The sequence below is a fragment of the Bidens hawaiensis genome, unplaced genomic scaffold, assembly GCF_021521415.1.
Source record: "Bidens hawaiensis isolate Kalapana, Puna unplaced genomic scaffold, B.hawaiensis_p1.1 tig00049933_1, whole genome shotgun sequence".
In the NCBI taxonomy this organism is placed as follows: Eukaryota; Viridiplantae; Streptophyta; class Magnoliopsida; order Asterales; family Asteraceae; genus Bidens; species Bidens hawaiensis.
This window is the reverse complement of record NW_027498949.1, coordinates 78,818-98,922: the sequence shown is the minus strand read 5'-3', so window position 1 is coordinate 98,922 and position 20,105 is coordinate 78,818. Positions and strand designations below refer to the sequence as shown.

Here is a 20,105-nt window from a genome sequence, read left to right as displayed (position 1 = left end):
ATGGACGGTTTCGTCCATTAGAATAACTTTTATCAAAATGTCGACGACCACGACCTCATACCCACTTTTTTTTCCTTTAGTGTCATTATTAGTAACAATATTTGCTTCTAGGATTGCTAGTGATCCAGTGGGACGAGATTGGTGAATTTTCATTAAAAGCCCGTTATTCTTTTCTACTACGAGGAGAAATAAATTTAGATCAGAATATCTTTTATATTTTAGCAACCTATATTGGTGTTGCAAATTCATATTTGATGCATAAATATGAAGAAAGTTTTCTCCAACATATCTTCCTCAGTAACAGTTTGCCCACAAAATTGGAGCGTTGAGCATATTCTGAACAAAGCAGAGGTGTACTCATAAATTTTTTTAAAATCTTGGAACCTTAAGATTATTCCATTCATCTCTAGCAATGGGAAGTAGAACTTCTCTTTGATGATCAAATCTGCTTTTTAAATCTTCCCACAAAACGTATGGATTCTCACAGTTTGAATACTTAAATTATAATATCTCGTCAATGTGTTTATGGAGGAAGACATCGGATTTTGCCTTGTCTTGTTCTTCGCAGTTATTTTCCTCTGTTATCGTTTTCAAAACACCCATTGATTTAAGATGTCGTTTAACATGTGTCGTCTATGGCATATAATTATCTCCGGTGATATTAAGAGCTGGAAATTCAAGTTTTGCGATGTTTTCCATTTTATTACTAAGCACAAATAAGATAATTATTAGGAGTACATACTTATTAATATTGAGAAAAAATACAAAAGTAGAGTTATAAATAGATAATGGAAAAAAGAAAAGATTAAACTCCTTAGGTGGGAGATTACAAATTAAGAACAATAAGATTATCAGCATTATGCTAGTTAACATCAAACATGGGTGAATCATCTTTCAAAATATTATCTTGATCGAGTATTCCCGAGAAGAATTTTTTTTTTTTTTTTTGTATTTGTGAAAGAATTGAGATTGATAATTGGTTATTTATTGTTGAAAATCTATAACTGTTCTATAACGGCTATATGACCGTTTCATCAACGGTTATATATAATAAATGATATATAAATGATAAGCTTGTTTATGATTGACACCTTCTTACTTGGTTGATCTTCTTGATTAAGATACAAGCGAGTCGTGCTGATAGCGTGTTATAATATAACAATAACTAACACATGATTAGTTTATTTATTAAGAACTTTAGAAAAGATTATAAGAGAAGTAGGGAAATATCTATATATTTTTGAAAGAGTATATAAAATGGTGTATCTCTTCCTTTACGTTAGTGTAATATTTATACTACAAAAGGTAAATTATTTAGTAGACAAATATTAATATTTAGGAGACAACTAGGTAAGTAAGATTAATCCTAGACTTTGAAATTATATCTATCAATTTATTGTAGATTTGACTGAATTATTTACAATAGGTATTGAGTTAACGAACAAGGAGAAAAGGGTTCATTGTGATTGGTTGTGTGGTAAAAAAAAGTCAAAAGGTGGTTTGATTTTAATTTTTTGGGACGAGAACTTCAAATAAAAAAACAAGCCAAGCTGGTTTATTTTTTCTTTCTTAGTTGATTTATTTTTTATGGTTTAACAAGGTGGGTTTAACCATTGAATTTAGCAGATTCAATTTTGTGATTTGTGAGAGATCATCTAGAAGTTTTGTGCGAGACAGGTTTAAAATCGTGAGATACGATTTGTGGTCGGTTGTGCGATACAATCAAATACCAAAGAGGGTTGCGCGAGGCAACTACGGGATATCTATGAGCGATTCAGGTTGCATTAGAAATTTATCACCTGCGAGGGGTGTGTGATACCAGTGTGTTACCTGAGTGATTTGGGTGGTGCATTGTGATACTGGTGAAGAAGTGTCAATCTGTGACAGATTGATCAGAAATTGATCGTGTGAAGAAATCAAGAACGAGGTGAGAAGTCGGTTGTGTAAAGCAACCAACTTTGTTGTGAAGCAGGTTTGAGAAGAACTTATCTGTGACTGATCTAAGTGAGAAATTCGGGTGAACCGTAAGAAGAAATCAAGGCGAGAAGCTGACATATGAGAGACCGGTCAAAACTTGTGGAAACAAGTTGTTTAAGAGGGCATCAAGGTAGTCGAGTTCGGGAGAACTGAAAGAACACGTTTATGGAACAAGAGAAGTTCCAAGAATTCAAGACACAGATGATGAGGACCAATATGGTTGTGAAATAACAGAAGGTCAAGATCGTGGGTAGAATCAGACATGTCAAATGAGACAAGTTTGGAGTCAAAGATCTGTCTGTTTCGAGTCAGAAATTAGGGGAGTGATTGTTGGAAGTATTATCGGACTACAAGTCACAAGTCGGTGAACTTGAAGGACCAATGTTGACAAGCCGATCATAGTTGCTTATGTTTCCTAATTACGTTATGTTTCCTAATTGTATTGTGATTATAATAGGTAATGTCTTGGCTAGCAAGTTATTGTTAGACATTAGAGATTGTGGTATGAGGTGTAACCAAGTTAGGGTTCATCTAAGAGACACACACGAGATGTAACGGAGTTAGGGTTCATCAAGAGTCAAACAGAGTTAGGGTTTGAGAGTTTGTAATCAGTTTTTTGAGTTAGATTTTCTGATTAATTTAAACAAGAGTTATTCGTTTACTTCGTGTTTGATTATCGATCCGGGACTTGATAAATGACATTGACCGTTGATAATTCTAGGCATAGATATCCACGGAAATTAGCCGGGTAGCCAAGAAAAACACATAGGGAGGCCCATGGACTAAGTTTATGTGGTCGTGTTGCCGAAACGTTAGGATAGAAAGCATACCCAAAAACACGTAAATGGTCATAGGCTCTAATACCATGTAGAAACCAATAATCTTCGATGATTTGCATTTACAATCATACAGTACATATATATACTACTATTCCCTAACTAACATGCAACCTATAATGAAAAGTGAATAATCAATTAATTGCATTTAAATATAGATATTATTTCTAAATATATCGTTGACTAAGACTAATGATTCCCTTTTAGGAAACGTAGGGTGGGATGGGGTCAAACCTTATCATTCCGCAAAAATAGAGATCCTACTTCCGTTGAGACTTTTGCCAAAAACATTTTTTCTTTACATATACAAATTATTATTTTAGAAATACTCATTATGAGTTTTATTAGACTAGTTATCTAACTATACTATTAAACCAATAGGCTTTAAGTCCATTTCCCGTCTTCCTATTGGTTGTTGATTAAACTTTCCATGTATATGAATGAGTTCTCTAATTTTCATCTTAATAAAATAAATCAATAATATATTTAAATAAGATTTATCAATTCTTTTAAATGTTCTCTTTCATCTTTCATTTAATGTTTCATTTTGAATTTGAATTTTGAATCTTTTATACTTATGTTTCAACTTACTAATATAATTAATATTTAATTACGATTTGTTTATTAGACAAAATACAAACAATTTCATATAATTATAAATTCATTAAAGTATCATAAAGGTATTATCTAAGTATCTTTTAAAACTAATTTTATTTTATTATTTTTGTTTAATTTCATTCACAAGCTTTGTTTCTTCCCACCAGGTTTAATGTAATTTAGATAATAGATAATATATAATTTAGATGATTAATTTATTTATTATGTATACTGTAACTATAATTATCTTTTAAAACTAATATTAATGTATTCTTTTTGACTAATTTCATTCACAAGCTTTACCTAAATTATAGATTATAGATAATATATAATTTAGATAATTAAAATTTAGGAAAGAATCACCGATTTGATTAAGGAAATTGTTGAATTACGGAATTTGTATATTTGAACTAATTATTGTATATTATTTGATTAACTATTTGATTAACCATCATTAAGCTTTACTATAGTTACAGGTGTTGACCCATTCAAATATTATTGTTTACCCATTGTCTTATATTCAAATATTATTGTTGACCCATTCGATTTAGGAAATTATTGAATTACGGAATTTCTTTATTTGAATTGCGTTAATGGTATATTATTTGATATATATATGCTGATGTTGACCCATTAATGGCTCAATTGATTAAGGATTTGATTAACCATCCTTAACATTTACTATAAATACAAATCTTGACCATTCTAAATTTAGTTAATTATTCAATTGCTGATTAATTATATTATGTTGACTATTTTTATAAATTTCATTAAGGATTTTAATATATCATAATTTATTATAATTTTAGATATACGGTAATTAATAATCAATTTTAGATATACAGAATTAAAAACATTGATGATTAATTATATTAATGTTAATAATTAAATTAGTAACTTATTTTTCTACACTAATAACTTAATGTTGTAGGTTGAAATATGAAGTAGATTTAAAAATATCAATTTTAATTATTTTGTCTTTATAATATAATTTAACAAGATTACATTCAAGTATTTCAAATTTTAAAACTCCCCTAATGCAACCTACATATTTTCGTCCATAATTTTAGCTGATTCAAAATCCCTAATTTTATGTTTTTAATTAATTACATTAATACGTTCATTCTTTATGCAAGTCTCTAAAATTTGAATCATTTACTACTTGTGTATAAATAGTATAATTTTCACACCAGAATTCTTACACTATCACACCATATTTAGCAAAAACCAATATGTTTTTTGTAAGGTTTAAATTTGTGGTCGTGCTTACATAACATATGGTTTATTTGATTGCGGCTTATTCAGTGTATCAATCGATTTATGGTTTGTATATTTTTAGTATTCAGTTTTTAGCTGATGTTGCTTGTTGTAGCTTGCTATTGTTGTTTTTGTTTTGTATTAGTTTGGGTGCATTCGTTTGTGTAGGTTTATGGCCCGTTCATAGAGTTAGTAGGTTTTAGCTTAGGTTATTACATATAGTTTTCATGTGATTTTTTCTATGTTCTGGCTTTTGATTTAACACTGACTTTACATCTGTAGTAGGTCTTAATATTTCTTTTTTGTAGTAAGGTCATTCTCTTTTCTTTTATGCAAATATATTACTGCACAACAGGTTGTTAGAGGCGATTGTGTCTCTTCCACTAGCGGCTGCAAATGTACCTGACTCCAAACTATGTATGATTTTAACTTATCGTCTTACAAGACATCATACTTGCACAAAAGATCATTAGCCATCATACAATCAGACCTGTTTTTTATTATATTCATTTAAGTGAAAAAATAACCAAAAATGTAACTATAAATTACAAATAGTAACAATAAAGTCATAAGTCACTAATTATGAGTGTTCATATTTTAGTTTTTGAATCATTCGAATTTGTAGGCTTTCGTTTCAACTCAATAAATTAATTTCACCTTTAGAAAAATAAATAAATTATATATGCATCTTTATGAAAATGAATATAATACATGATTCTCTATATTAGAAAATGTCCAAAATAAAGGTTCTTGATTTCCGTAACGTCAAATTTTGATACGAAAATTTTCAAATAGAAAATATCAAACCTTCGGGTTGTCTTGACTTTTTAATAATAGGAAACAGTTAAATTATGTAATTTCTAAAAATGAATGGAATTTTGGCTATAATAGAATGATCAACTTATTTTTTAATGAAAGCTTAATTTATGGCTATATAAAGTGGTCAACTTATTTTTAAATGAAAGCTTGGCTATAATAAAGTGATCAACTTATTTTTAATATATTTAATTGTAAAATAACTTCCAGTATTAACTTACCAATACCTCTCTTATATATCATTTCTTTTGATCGAAATATTTTCGCACTGCAATTTCATTTCATCCATCCTCTTTCCTACCATTTTTCATCCGACATCGTTCTACAACAAATTGTAGATTGTCAAAATGCCCTTTCTAAGGTATATGAAATATTGAAACTTGGTTAATTAGTTTTTCAACATTTATATTGTCTATTTTCATGATATAAATGATGCTGATATTTAACAATTCTACAGTTACTTTAAATTGCTTCACATGAAATATTGACATAATCAACCCGTGTAATAGGGCATCGAAAGAAAATGTATAAAGTATCACATAATATATTCTTAAGGTTTTTAGTTGTATGATTAATTTATAAGTTATGTGTAAGAGCCTTTCTTAAATTAAATTAGTTTCCTTTCATCAATCTTTTCAAATGTGGCTGAATTATTTTGGGCTTTCTTGGTCTAGGGTGTAAAGAGTATTCTGTTTATACATTACTTAGATATCATACTAAAGTTAATTAGTAATTTCATTTTTTTATTAATTCTATATATTTTTATAAACAATTTTGCTGATCATTATAGAGAAGGGCTCAGCACAGACAAGGGGGACTGGTTGTGATTTTATCCAACTACGCACTGATCCATTGCAAACTAATATGGATGATAAGATCAGTGGCTTCCGAAAGCAAGTTAGACTGCTAAAGAATTGTAAGCAACTATTTTTTTAAAGAAGAAAAGTTATCATTTTTTTTGTATTGTACAAGTCTCATAATCTTCTAAACTTTTGAACTGAAATAAGATAAGAAATTTTAGTATCATTATTCATTGTTTTAAGATAAGATTAAGAAAAACTAAGTATTTTGCATTTTATTAATATTGAAATATGGTTACTTGTTGATCTTTAAACTAATCATGGAAAAATTAATATTGAAAATTAAATTTAACTAATTTGTCTCTTCTTTTTCAGCTGTGGAAATTATCACATAAAGACATAGAAATGGTGCTATTTTCGGTTGTGAAGGTGTGTTGCGGTGTAGAGTATATGCAGAGAGTATCGCGATAAAAGAAGTTGATTTGGATATTAATAATGTTTTCACCTTACAGGTTCTTTTTCATTGTTTGGATTATAATTATATTAATTTTTATATTTATATGTATTTCTCAAAAGGTGAGGTGCGGAAGAATTATGTTTTGAGGAGATTTGGTTGGATCTAAGCACATTCATGGAAAGTTGAACAAGTGGTCAAACAAATATGCAACGTACTTCAAGTCGCGTGACTATTTGGCCTAGAGAGCTGCACATGGGGCACCTTTGGTTTAGATTTTATATAAATTTTTTCATATATTTAATACTTATGATTATTGAGGATATGATATAATCAGTTTGGTTTGGGTCTGTAGGCTGCCATGTTGGATCAATCAAAATTGACGGTATGTGAAGAAGTTGTACCAAATAAACTATACAATAAACTAGGTGTTGTGAATGTTAGTGTGAATAATAGTATCACCGTTTAAGGGAATCAAAAGCAGAGTTTCAAAGCTTCATAAAGAGTTTATAACTGACCGCAACATTCGTTTCTTATTTTCTGGTTTTGTAATTTGGTAATGCTTGCATGCAGAGACCCATTATTCGTATACCAGAAAGGCAACACAATTATCAAACAGAATTACTCGATCCTTTTCGTTCAATCGGGTAATAAGATTGAACTTTCTGTTAATTAGTATGATTTTGACCCATCTAAAAACTACCAACACTAGAAACACCTAATCCAGATCAGTTTGGTTTCAATGGAGGAGTTCTCACAAATTGACGCTTTGGTTTGGTTTCAAACCACTCTTAGTGTGCACCTTTAGATGTCTTACTCATGGATCATATTTTGTTTCAAAGTTATCATTATATTGTGGGTTAACTTCTTACTTATATTTTATTGCAAAAAAGTTACAACAGTAAAATTTTAAATTATTTTTCTTGTATTTGTCCTTATATTTGGTGCCTTTACTGCTTACTCCAAGTTAGGCTTCTGGTTTGGTTGATTGTTGGGGTCTAGAATTTGAGAATCTTTGTACCCAATATGAAACACAAGTAAATTTTCTACTACTTATGTTAAGTTTTGACTTTTATATTACTTTTGTAAAACTATCGCTTCAAAAAACTATTGTTTCAAAAAACTATCAGTCTGGATACAATCGAAATGGGTCATAAGTAAAATGGGTTCAGGTCACAACGGTCGACGGGTGGTTTTAAAAAACTATGAATTTGGTTCAACTCAAAATGTATTATGAGAAAAATGAATTCGGGTCAAAATGGATGATGTGAAAAATGAGTTCGGGTCAAAATGGGTCATCTCATTAAAGTGTCATATAGGTTCTCCTCAAAGTGAGTTGTTTGGCCCATCTTGATAATTAACTTGTCTAATTTAAGCTAAATAGAAAAAAAAATTCTTAATAACTTTGTAGATGGTAGTATGAAACTTGATGATTTGTTATGTTTTATATATATTAGTAATCAACATAATTTGGTATATTAGAGACGACTTCTTTTTAAGTTCAAAAGAAGTCAATTTTTCAACTGTAGTTTGTTTTGTAATGATCATCAACAAAAGCCAAGGCTTGCTTTTGATGTATGTTGTATTTTTTAAAGCTTTTTTATCATGGTTATGTTAGGCTGCTTTTCAAAGTTAATGTATATCTTTTGGTATTATAGTTACTTTTGGAAGTTACTTGTGTTGGTTTAAGTTGTAGTAATGTTATGATGGTTAATATGATATGTTAAGGGTGTGTTAATGTGATCATGGTTGTTTATTTGGTAAGGACGGTTTAAAGGTTATTTAAACTTAACATCTATACATGTTATCATGGTTGTAAAAATCGCGCCTAGGCGCCGAGTACTCAACGAGTAATCCCCGCCTAGGCCGAGTTCTCGGTGAGCCATCCCCGAGTACTCTCCGACTAAGGCCGAGTACTCCCAACTCCCCAGTCGACCGCCTAGGGTCCGCCTAGCGACTTTTGCAACCTTGCATGTTATCATGCTTAGTTGAATTGTTAATATATAGTGCCAGTGAATAGAAAGATGCAAAATTGATGCTTATAAGTATAATCTTGTAGTTTTCAACCATGATACAATATTATTTCCGATCTTTGTTACTAGAAGAGAAAGTGACACGAGCACACGTATGCTTTGCCCCGTGCTATTTCCAATATTTCATAAATTAGTAGTCTTCAATTATACAAATCAAACGATTAGGTATTTCTAATATCATATTATACTACACATCCACGTTATATACAAAGTAAAAATAATCTTACTACATATATGCACTTTTATATATATCTTTGTTTAACGATTCTTATATTTCCCCTCGTGTAGTACCAGTAATTACTTTTAGTTAGATAACACACCTACACAAATTATTATTAAATTGATTAAAATATTAGAACACACAAATACACACACATGTGTGTGTGCTTAATTGACGTTCGTTATATTTCCACCCGTGTCGCGCACGGGTCAATAACCTAGTAGTTTTATCATATACGAAAGATATTCAAGTGTAATGCTATTATCTGTATAGAGTCCCTATGTAACCTTATCAAATATACAATCAATATACAATACAATTGATGGTTTAACTTAGCTAGTATCACAACAAAGTTGCTCCAAATGGTTCGACTAATGAGACACATCCTGCACTTCTAAACCTTAGTCGCTGCTTACAACAATCGTTGGACCCGGCCCCTAGCAACGCTCTTTCATAAGGGCTTAGTAACAGAACATCATGCTCTCCAAAACCATAGCTGCTGCCTAGTTGGGAGACGATGACAGACCACGACACTATTAGCATGATAAGGTTACAATAAAAAGCCATCAACAACTACTTATAGTTCATCCATACCAAAACCAATCCGGTAACCATAACCACCAATTCTCGCTAGTTGTCTTTTCCATTTCCACTTTTTCGGTTTTGGTTTAGTCTGCACCTTTCTTGATAAGGTATAACTCCCGAGTGCTGTTGGACCGAGCTCCTTCACTTTGGCTAGACCAGTTGTTGTCATGATAATAACTACAAGATATTTGTTTATTATGTTGGCTCGCTGATAGATTTTTCAATGGTGTTAGCTTTTGACTTTCTTGGTTTCATTTTGATAGCATGAATATCTTGCAAACCCGACAGAACTTCCTCCATAGAAGGTCGGTCCTCGGGGAATGGTTCAAGACAAGTTAGGATGAGCTCAGCGGCTTTATAAGCAGCTTTTGGAGGGTAATTGTGTTCCAATCTTGGGTCCATAACTTTGTGTATTCTCTTTTTATTTCTTAAGAAAGGTCTAGCCCAATACACCAAGTTTCGCTTCATTGCATGTCGATTAGTGTCAATGACCCGTAACCCTGTTATAATCTCGAGCATTACCACTCCAAAACCATAGACATCGCTCTTCAAATATAAGCGGCCTGTAATTGCAAAGCAACACTGTTACTATAAACCAAGTAAAAATCAATTCTTAAAAACATCAAAATTATATGAAACTTTATTACTATTCTATGATTTTTACCCTTTATCTAAATCCAGTAATTCAATTGTAAACCAAGGCTAATAAGAAGATTATCATAATTTATAATATAAGTTTTGACATAAACTATTTCATAAGTCTTAGTGAATTCTCTTCCCTTATTGATTAAAGAGAAATAAAATGTGAAAGAGTCCAGACTCCAGACTGATGGAGGCCCAAGTATCCGAAGAACGTGCCATGTTATATTTGGAGGCCCATGATCGTGCCTCCATCAGTCTGGAGTCTTGGCCCACGAAAACGGGCATAACTTGGCCCATGAAGCTCCGTTTCAAGCCCATTACCAGTCAAATCGAAGCTTGAGTCGAGGAGCACATTGTGGCAAACAGCCAGTCCGAAGCCCAAAAACGCCTTCTAAATAAAGTTATGGGCTTTTTATTGTTTTTTTCAGCAGTTTTTGCATTTTTCTTTTTGGGTTTGTGTTTGGCCCATGGCCTTTTTTGGGCCCATTTGTATTTGTAACTCTATTTATATGTTTCTTATGTAATTTGGAGGGTCAAACTTGAATTTGATTAATAAATATTTTCTCTTCATTTTCCCTGGCCTTTGGGTGGGATTTGGGGGTTTGGAAGTTCATCACGGGAATTTGTAGAATCAACGTGTTTTGATCTATTTTCATTTTACCGCTGCATCACAAACTTAATTAATTTAATCCCTTAAAATGAGAACTAACCAGTAACCACATACTCAGGGGCTGCATAACCGTAGGTACCCATAATACACGTTGAGAAATAAGTATCCCCATTGGCGGGAGCCAACTTTGCTAGCCCAAAATCCGAGAGCTTCGAGTCAAAATCCTGAAAATACAATATATGAAAATGATAACTTAATGAAAATATCTTGTTAAAGTAAAGTTATATAGTTTTTTAACAACCTCATCTAACAAGATATTTGAGGTTTTCACATCCCTGTAAATGACACTATTTTCTGCATTATGCAAAAAAGCAAGGCCTTGAGCTGCTCCAATGGCTATTTTAATCCTCGTATACCATGGAAGAGCTTCTCCAAGTTCTGCATAAATAACTTAAAAAATAAATATATAATGTTCATAAATTTAACATATACGACATTTTTTTTTCGTATTTGCTGGTATGGATTTAAAGACTTACTTCAGAATAGATGCTTATCTAAGCTTTCATTTTGCGCGTATTCATAAACAAGAATCAAATTCTTATTTTCCTGGCAATGTCCCAAGAGCTTAACAAGATTTGGGTGGCTAAACTTTCCCAAGAAATTCACTTCCGCCTGTCACAAAAATAAGTCGATGCAAGAGATCTAAATTAAATAACAAAAGGGCCAAACTAAAGAAATCAACAGGCAGCGAAAAAAGCAAACCTGCCACTCTTCAAGTCCTTGCATACTTTCAGGATTTAACTTCTTGATTGCAACAGAAAGCCCGTTACCGTCCTTCTGTGGGGAGTATGTTACCCTGTCCAACCACCCTTTGAAAACCGTCCCGAAAGCACCCTCTCCAATGACAGTATCCTGCTGAAAGTTACGTGTTGCGGTCTGTAGCTCAGAATATGTGAACTCCTTCAAGGTCAGTGTTGTTGTGTCCACTCTATGCGGCACTCTCTGATGAGAAGCACTTGCAATATCAACATTATCACAAACATCTATCTTTCTATCAGATATCACACGCCCTGCTTAAAACATAACGAAAACAGACTTAAAACACTAGCGACATAGAGATGAGAACAAAAAGTTTTCAAACTTACTTGGAGTTTTGGTTAAAAACAGTGACCATGTAATCCGTTTCCAACTATTTGCCCTCTGCACACTCTGCATAGTCCATGTTAGCACCAACTCAAGCTTAGCCAGAACCATAGTCATTGTGGGTCGATCCTTCGAACAAGTACGGAGGCATTCGCATGCAATTTGACTAAATGTCTTCAGACATTTAGCAAAGACTTGGCCCCTCAAACATGGATCAATAATTCGACTTATATTACCTCTTTTGATGCACTGTTTGGCCCATGCAGTTAGGCTGTGTTGTTGCTCATCTAATGTAAAATCTAAAGCAGGCCTACCACATAACACTTCCAACAAAACCACACCAAATGCATAAACATCAGATTTTCTTGTTAGTCTGTGAGTCGAGAAATACTCGGCGTCCATGTACCCAAATGTACTTATGATCTGACGTGTATAAACATTAGTCGTAGAACCCGACAGAGATGCCGGCGTAATTCTAGACAACCCAAAGTCTGCAATATTACCTGCCAAGTTCTCGTCTAGCAAGATGTTTGAACTCTTGACGTCACGGTGTATGACTCTGTATTAAGCCTTTGAACCCATGTCAGTGGTGAAAAATTACTTGCATTACCTCTTTTTTTGTGCAAATGATCCGCAAGACTTCCATTTGGCATGTATTCATAAACAAGGATCATTTCTTTTTCACAATATCCTAGTAAGGATACAATATGACTATGGCGAAACTTGGATAGCATCTCAATTTCCGCCCAGAACTCGGTTTCCCCTTGATCGGAATCATGATTTGACCTCTTGATTGCAACATCGATTCTTGTCCCCATGTCAACTTTACCTTTGTATACCTTCCCAAATCCGCTTTTTCCAATGACAAAAGCGTCATCAAAATCACTTGTCGCCAGTTTAATTTCGTCTAGTGAAAAAACTCGACACTGTTGATACCGTGACGATGATGATGACAAGGATGAATCCTTCCTCTCACCATGGTCTTCTTCGTGTATGGACCATTTATCCAAAGATGATGAAGAGGATGAGTCTTTCTGCCCGCCAGTGTCTTCCTTTTGTAGTTTCTGTAAACAATAAACAAGAATATCCAATACAGTAAGGAGTAATATAAGAGTAGTCGAAAAGTACAAGGTTTTTCGAGTTGTGGATTGCCGTACAAGAAAGTAGAAACGATCATAGGCTTACAGATGGAGATGATCTAGGTGCAGCAAGTGTCTTAAATGCTGAAGTTAGCTTTGAACATCCAAATAAAGTAATATTCTCTGACTGGGATTCCCGGATATCTTTATATTTGTTTCATCATATGATTGAGACTGAAATAAAGTTATTAAGGAGATATGAACATTTCAATGTACAACAGTTGACTAACTACTGAATTATAACCTACTCCCACCAATGGACATCCAGTTATTATTATGTGATGATGTTGGAATAGATGGAGTTTACCATATTATAATGTGCTTGACACTGCCCCCCCCCCCCAACCCATCCAAAAAGGCAAACAAAACTAACTAATTAACTACCACATCAACCATCCAAGCTTCTTGTGATAAGACAGGTAACCACGCGTAGACAACGATACATTATGAACTGAATATGATCCGTGAACTGTGTATTCTACAACAATGGAATGCATCCAGATAATCTAATTGGCAAAACTCAGCCAGAAAATGGATGGTTCAGGACTTAACTTTACTCGGTTACTTTTAATCATAATTACAGACACCGAATTAAATCCAAGTTTAACAGTTTTGAGAATCTGAAAGCAATTTAGATGTTTGCCTTCACATCACCTCCACAAACCTTCACCGTCGTAAGGTCATGTCATCTAACACTTCGTTACCCGACCAGCAATGACCAAGGTTGTGTTAGTGTAAACACGTAAGTACAGGATAATTCTGAAAAAAAAAACTATATAGAAATGCATATTGAAATGATGCACTTAAAAGACACATAATATATGAATTGCAATTACTCAATGACTAGTACAAGACATTCGTTTCTTAAGTAAGTTCATCAATAGATAGATCGGGTGTTAGCCATTGACTTGCTCGATTACATTTTGATAGCATCAATACTTTTCAAGCACGTCACAACTTCCTCCATCGAAGGCCGCATCGAGGGCTCTGGTACAAGACAAGTTAGGATGAGCTTACCGGTTTTATGAGCGGCTTTTACAGGGTAATTTTTCCGCAATCGTGGGTCCATAACTTTGTGTATTCTCATTTTATCGCATAAGAAAGGTTAACCCAATCTGTTAGCATCTGCTTTGTGGCAGGTCGATTAGTGTCAAGAACTCGTAACCCTGTTATAATCTCGAGCATTAGCACTCCAAAACCATAAACATCGCTCTTGACATACAAGTGGCCTGTAATGGCAAAGCAACACCGTTTTATAAACCATATAAAAATCAAAACTAAATTGAAGCCGGGGGGTCTCACCGGAAGCAGCCTCTCTATCCCTATGGGGTTGAGGTAAGGCTGTCTACATCTTACCCTCCTCAGACCCTACCATAGCTTTGCTATTGGTGGGATATACTGAGTACGATGATGATGATGATGATGATGATAAAAATCAAAACTATAAAAGATCCGTTTCCATTGCATAAATTGAAGCTTTGCATCATAGTAAACATTTCTGACAAATTATCCAATTCCTAGTTTTAAATTTTTTTAAGGAAAAATGTGTCTAAAATATGACCAAGTTTCACTACTATGCCATCTCAAATTTCATGCCGTTCTGTTATAAAATTCTCAGCAACTGTTTAAATTGAGTGACCTAACTGAGGTAATGAGTTTTCCGTAACAATAATTCGAGCGAGGAAAAAGTAACTAAATGTACCAAGTTACAGGATTGCTTCATTTACTTTAGCCGATTCTTCAAAATTCACATCAGTGAAATAATATGAACTTAAATGATCTATGTGAAACATTAATGAAACTTAAGGAATCCTAATTAAATTAGCCCCATCAAAAGGGAGACAATAGAACTAACCAGTGGCTACATATTCAGGAGCCGCATAACCGTAGGTGCCCATTACGCACGTTGAAAAATGAGATTCTCCATTGTCTGGACCTAACTTTGCAAGTCCAAAATCCGAGAGCTTTGCATTAAAATCCTGAAAACATAATATATCAAATTGGTAGCTAGATGACTGAACCTAAAACATCCAACCAAATCACTGGAGATGCAGTCTTAATCATATATACGTGTTTAACAAGTTTTTTAATTACCTCGTCTAACAAGATATTTGAGGTTTTCACATCCCTGTAAATGACATTATATTCTGCATTATGCAAGAAAGCAAGGCCTTGAGCTGCTCCAATGGCTATTTTAGTCCTTGTATACCATGGAAGAGCTTCTCCAGATTCTGCATAATTAAACATAGAAAATAAATACAAACTGTTTACAAATTTTACATACATATTTGTCTTAGTTGCTTTACTTCTGAATAGATGATTTTCCAAGCTTCCCCTTCGCACGTATTCATAAACAAGAAGTAACTCCTTATTTTCCTGGCAATATCCCAAGAGCTTAACAAGATTTGGGTGGCTAAACTTTCCCAAGAAATTCACTTCCGCCTGTCACAGAAACACACATTAAATTCAAGACTTGAGGTTCGCGAAGGTCAAGAACTTCTAAAGGTCTTCATAAGATAAGTTGCCTTCAAAGTTTTAATGTTTACAGTTGTAATTAATACACCAACATGCAAAAAGAAAGGCTTTCGATTATTGAAAAATGATTGTTTAAAAACTTATTGTTTGTAGAAAAACATATGCAAGTAGAACAACCCAAGTATCAGCAAAAAAAGTACACTAACTCATGCATGCCTTTTGCAACATGCATCACATGTCAATGTGCAAGACCAAAAATAACAAACTGAGAAACAAGTAAACCTGCCACTCCTGGAGTCCTTGCATACTTTCAGGATTTAGTTTCTTGATAGCAACAGGAAGCCCATTGCCAGCCTTCCGTGGGGTGTATGTTACCCGGTCCAACCACCCTTTGAAAACCACCCCAAAACCACCCTGTCCAATGTGTCTACCAGGCCGAAAGTTACGTGTTGCGGTCTGTAGCTCAGAATATGTGAACTGCTTCAAGAACAGTGCCATTGCATGGCTTGCGTCCCCATTTGGTGGGACCACCTGCTGACAAGCAGTTGCAATGCCATCACTACTACAACCATCATTCTTTCTATCAGATATCACATGTCCTGCTTAAGACAAATGAAAACAAGATTAATAGAGTGAACTGCGATTTTTGATTTTTGTCCCTGTGGTTTGTCCAAATACGTGGTTTTAGTCTAATAGTTTCAAATTTGCGATTTTAGTCCCTGTGGTTTCATTTCACTTGCAATTAAACCCAAATTCACTAATCCTGTTAAGTCTGGTCTTTAAACCCGTCAGCGTGCCCATCATCTGAGAGCCAGTTTTGTCCTTTTTTTCCCAGATACACCCCAACCCTTCACGTGAGGGGGCTTGTGAATTAGGACTGGGGTTTATTTGGGGAGAAAAAGGACAAAATTGTCCCTCACATGAGGGGCACATTAATGCGTTTAATGACCAAACTTAACGGGGTTAGCGAATTCGGATTTAATTGCAAGTGAAATGAAACCATAGGGACGAAAATTGCAAATTTAAAACTATGGACTAAAACCGTAGATTTGGACAAACCACAGGGACAAAAACCACAGTTTACTCAAATTTAATACAAGCAAAATAAAACACAAGAACAGAAAAAAATCAAACTTACTTAGAGTTCGGGTGAAGAACAGAGTCCATGCAATGTGTTTCTGATTATTAGCCCTCTGCAATGTCCATGTTAGCACTAACTCGAGCCTAGCCAGAACCACAGTCATTGTGGGTCGATCCTTTGAACAAGCATGGAGACAATCATATGCAATTTTCCCAAATTTCTTCAGACATTTAGTTGAGATCTGTTCCCGCAAACAGGGATCAAAAATTCGACTTATATTACCTCTTTCGATGCAGTGTTTGGCCCATCCAGCTAGGTTGTGCTGTTGCTCATCCAATGTAAAATCCAAAGCAGGCCTACCACATAACACTTCCAGCAAGACCACACCAAATGCATACACGTCAGACTTTCTTGTTAGCCTGTTAGTTGAGAAATACTCAGCATCCATGTACCCAAACGTACCAATGATCCGACGCGTATGAACATTAGTGGTAGCACCTGCCTGCGGTGCTGGAGTAATTCTAGACAACCCAAAGTCTGCAATCTTACCTGCCAAGTTCTCATCCAACGAGATGTTAGAGCTCTTAACATCACGATGTATGGCTCTATGTTGAACACCTGTACCGGGATGGAGGTAATCCAAACCACGAGCAGCACCTATACAGATATTGAGCCTTTGAATCCATGTCAGAGAAGAAGTAGATCTTTTTTTGTGCAAATGATCCTCAAGGCTTCCATTTGGCATGTATTCATAAACAAGGATCATTTCTTTTTCACAATATCCTAGTAAAGACACGATATGGCTATGTCGAAACTTGGAAAGCATCTCAATTTCTGCCCAGAACTCGGTTTCACCTTGATTGGAATCAATATTCGACCTCTTAATTGCAACATCAACTCCTGCCCCTAAGTCAACTTTACCTTTGTATACCTTCCCAAAGCCGCCCTTTCCAATGACAAAAGCCTCATCAAAATCATTTGTTGCCAATTTGATTTCATCAAGTGAAAATACTCAACACTGTGTATACAAAGACGATGACAAGGATATATCCTTCCTCTCAACATGATCTTCTTCACGCGTGGATCGTTTATTATCCAAAGACGACGATGAATCCTTCCTCTTTCCACGGCCTTCTTCATGCATGGATCGCTTATCCATAGAGGATGAATTATTCTGCTCACCATTGTCTTGCTCTTGTAGCATCTGTAAATAATAAACAAGAATATCCAACACAGTAAGGAGTAGTATGAGGGTGGTGGAAAGGTACATGCTTCTTTGAGTTATGGATTACAATTTACAATACAAGAAAAGATCAGTAGATTTATATATGAAGATTATCTCGGTGCAGTTGTCTTGATATCTGTTTCATCTTAAGATTATGTTGAGACTCAGTCAGATAAAATAAGGTTAATAAAAAATCAGAGATGGAAAGGAAATTTCAGTGTAGAAGCAGTGTTGACTGACTAATGAATAATTATATCACCCCACTCCCATAAATGGACAACCAGTGATTATGATGTGTGATGTTGGACAAGATAAAGTTAACCAAATTTACAGTCGACCCTTGACCTATAACAAAATGGCCTTGAAGCCTTGAATTCTATTCTTGCTTGACTGATAAATAATTATAACACCGCCCCCAGCTAGAAAAGAACTAAGGGGGTGTTTGGGATTACTTATTTCTTGTCAAAAGTTATAAAGTTAATAAGTTATAAGTTGGTGAAAATAAACAATCCCAAACACCCCCTAACTCTCCACAACATAAAGTAATCAGCATGGTATTGTTAATAAAGTTGTTGTGATAACATGGATAATAATACACAGATAGAATTTTATTTTTTTTAAATAGGAGAAATGGTTAAAGTGTAATGGTTTTTAGGAGAGAGAAGGAGAGTTGAAGGTTTCTCGGACATCTGCCATTTCAAATGGCGGATGTCAAACTTGTTCCAGAAGGTGTCAGTTTCTGTCGGCTGAGTTGGAGGTTTATCAGGTGCGCTGCCATTTGAAATGGGGGAAGTCACTTGACACTCTTCCGCCAGTTTGACAGGCGTATCTCCTAACACGTAGTAGCGTACCCCTATAATTTTTGAAACTTTTGAAAGAAATACGCCATTTGAAATGGCAAGTGTGACTGACATCCGCCATTTCGAATGGCAAGTGTGAACAATGTCCTTGCTGATTTGACATCACACATCTTTCACCTTTTTTACCACACTGTGTTAAAAATATTTTTTTTTTAAATCCTATTAGTTCTTTTTAGTTTATTAAATTTACCTGTATTTTTTGAAAACTAATTTGAAAATTATTTGTTTCTATTATTTTTTGAAGACTGCCAATTAAAAACTAAAAAAACAAAAACAAGTGTTTTTCAAATTAGCCGTCTTCAATAAATACATGTATATTTAACAAACTAAAAAAACTTAATAGGATTTATTAAAAAAATAGAACCTATAAAAATATTTTTAACACTTGCCGGTTGCCATTTGAAATGGCTAGCGTGAATAGTGTGGTTAAAAAGGTGAAAGATGTGTTATGTCAAATCAGTCGAGGACACTGTTCACACTTGCCATTTGAAATGGCGGATGTCAGACACACTTGTCATTTCAAATGGCGTATGTCTTTCCAAAGTTTAAAATTTTATAGGGGAAGGCTACTATGTGTTAGGAGATACGCGCGGAAGAGCGTCAAGTGACTTCCGCCATTTCAAACGGCGAAACACCTGATAAACCTCCAACTCAGCCGACAGAAACTGACACCTTCTGAAACAATTTTGGCATATGCCATTGATAAACATTAACCATTTCTCTTATTTTGAACTAAAAAAAAATTCTACAGAGATAAGAAGACACTGTGAATTGAATATGCTGTGGGTTTACAACACAGATGAACTGCATTATGATCATCTAATTGACATAATAATAATAATAATAATAATGCAAACAATTCATTCATCTATCCTATCTAAATTTTGGTTTCATACAACAACTAACGATGACTATAGGCAAAATGAAGGTACATGAGGGAAAATGAAGCCAGGTCCAGTCTGGAGAGGTTTGCGACGGACGGACGGACGGACATACGATTTGAAGTTAGTTGAAGTCAGAAAATCGATCTTTTTTATTCTTTTTGGGTTAAGTATATGTATATATGTATATGTAATATGTATATAGTTATTGAGTGCTATTAGTATTATGTTAACACCAAAAATGATAATAACGGGCTTCAATTAACGTCAAATTTAATCGACCTTAACGGTGACCTCAACACATTATACGTAAAGATCGAGGGAGGGAGTTAAAATGTTAGTTTATTTATTTTTATTTGTCAACTCGAGTAATGAAATTGAAAAAATGAAATAAAAAAGGGAATCGTTAATTTATAAAATGGAATAAATTATTAGTTGATATTGTTCATAAAAAAGAAAAAACAAAGAGAATAA

General features: G+C 34.1%; 3 pseudogenes across 2 annotated transcripts; all 3 read right to left on the bottom strand.

Moving 5' to 3' along the window:
• Positions 1-9,770: 9,770 nt before the first annotated feature.
• LOC143598306 (putative serine/threonine-protein kinase PIX13) lies at positions 9,771-11,858 on the bottom strand (annotated as a pseudogene). Its single transcript, XR_013147089.1, has 6 exons — positions 11,844-11,858; positions 11,590-11,787; positions 11,364-11,499; positions 11,129-11,265; positions 10,928-11,051; positions 9,771-10,138 (listed from the first exon to the last, which is right to left on the bottom strand). The product of XR_013147089.1 is annotated as a putative serine/threonine-protein kinase PIX13 (transcript).
• Positions 11,859-11,921: 63 nt separating this feature from the next.
• LOC143598305 (receptor-like protein kinase ANXUR2) lies at positions 11,922-13,373 on the bottom strand (annotated as a pseudogene).
• An 81-nt stretch (positions 13,374-13,454) lies between these two features.
• Positions 13,455-18,037, bottom strand: LOC143598312 (uncharacterized; annotated as a pseudogene). The gene is made up of 6 exons (XR_013147093.1): positions 16,723-18,037; positions 15,867-16,186; positions 15,416-15,551; positions 15,204-15,340; positions 14,965-15,088; positions 13,455-14,338 (listed from the first exon to the last, which is right to left on the bottom strand). The product of XR_013147093.1 is annotated as an uncharacterized LOC143598312 (transcript).
• Positions 18,038-20,105: the final 2,068 nt, after the last annotated feature.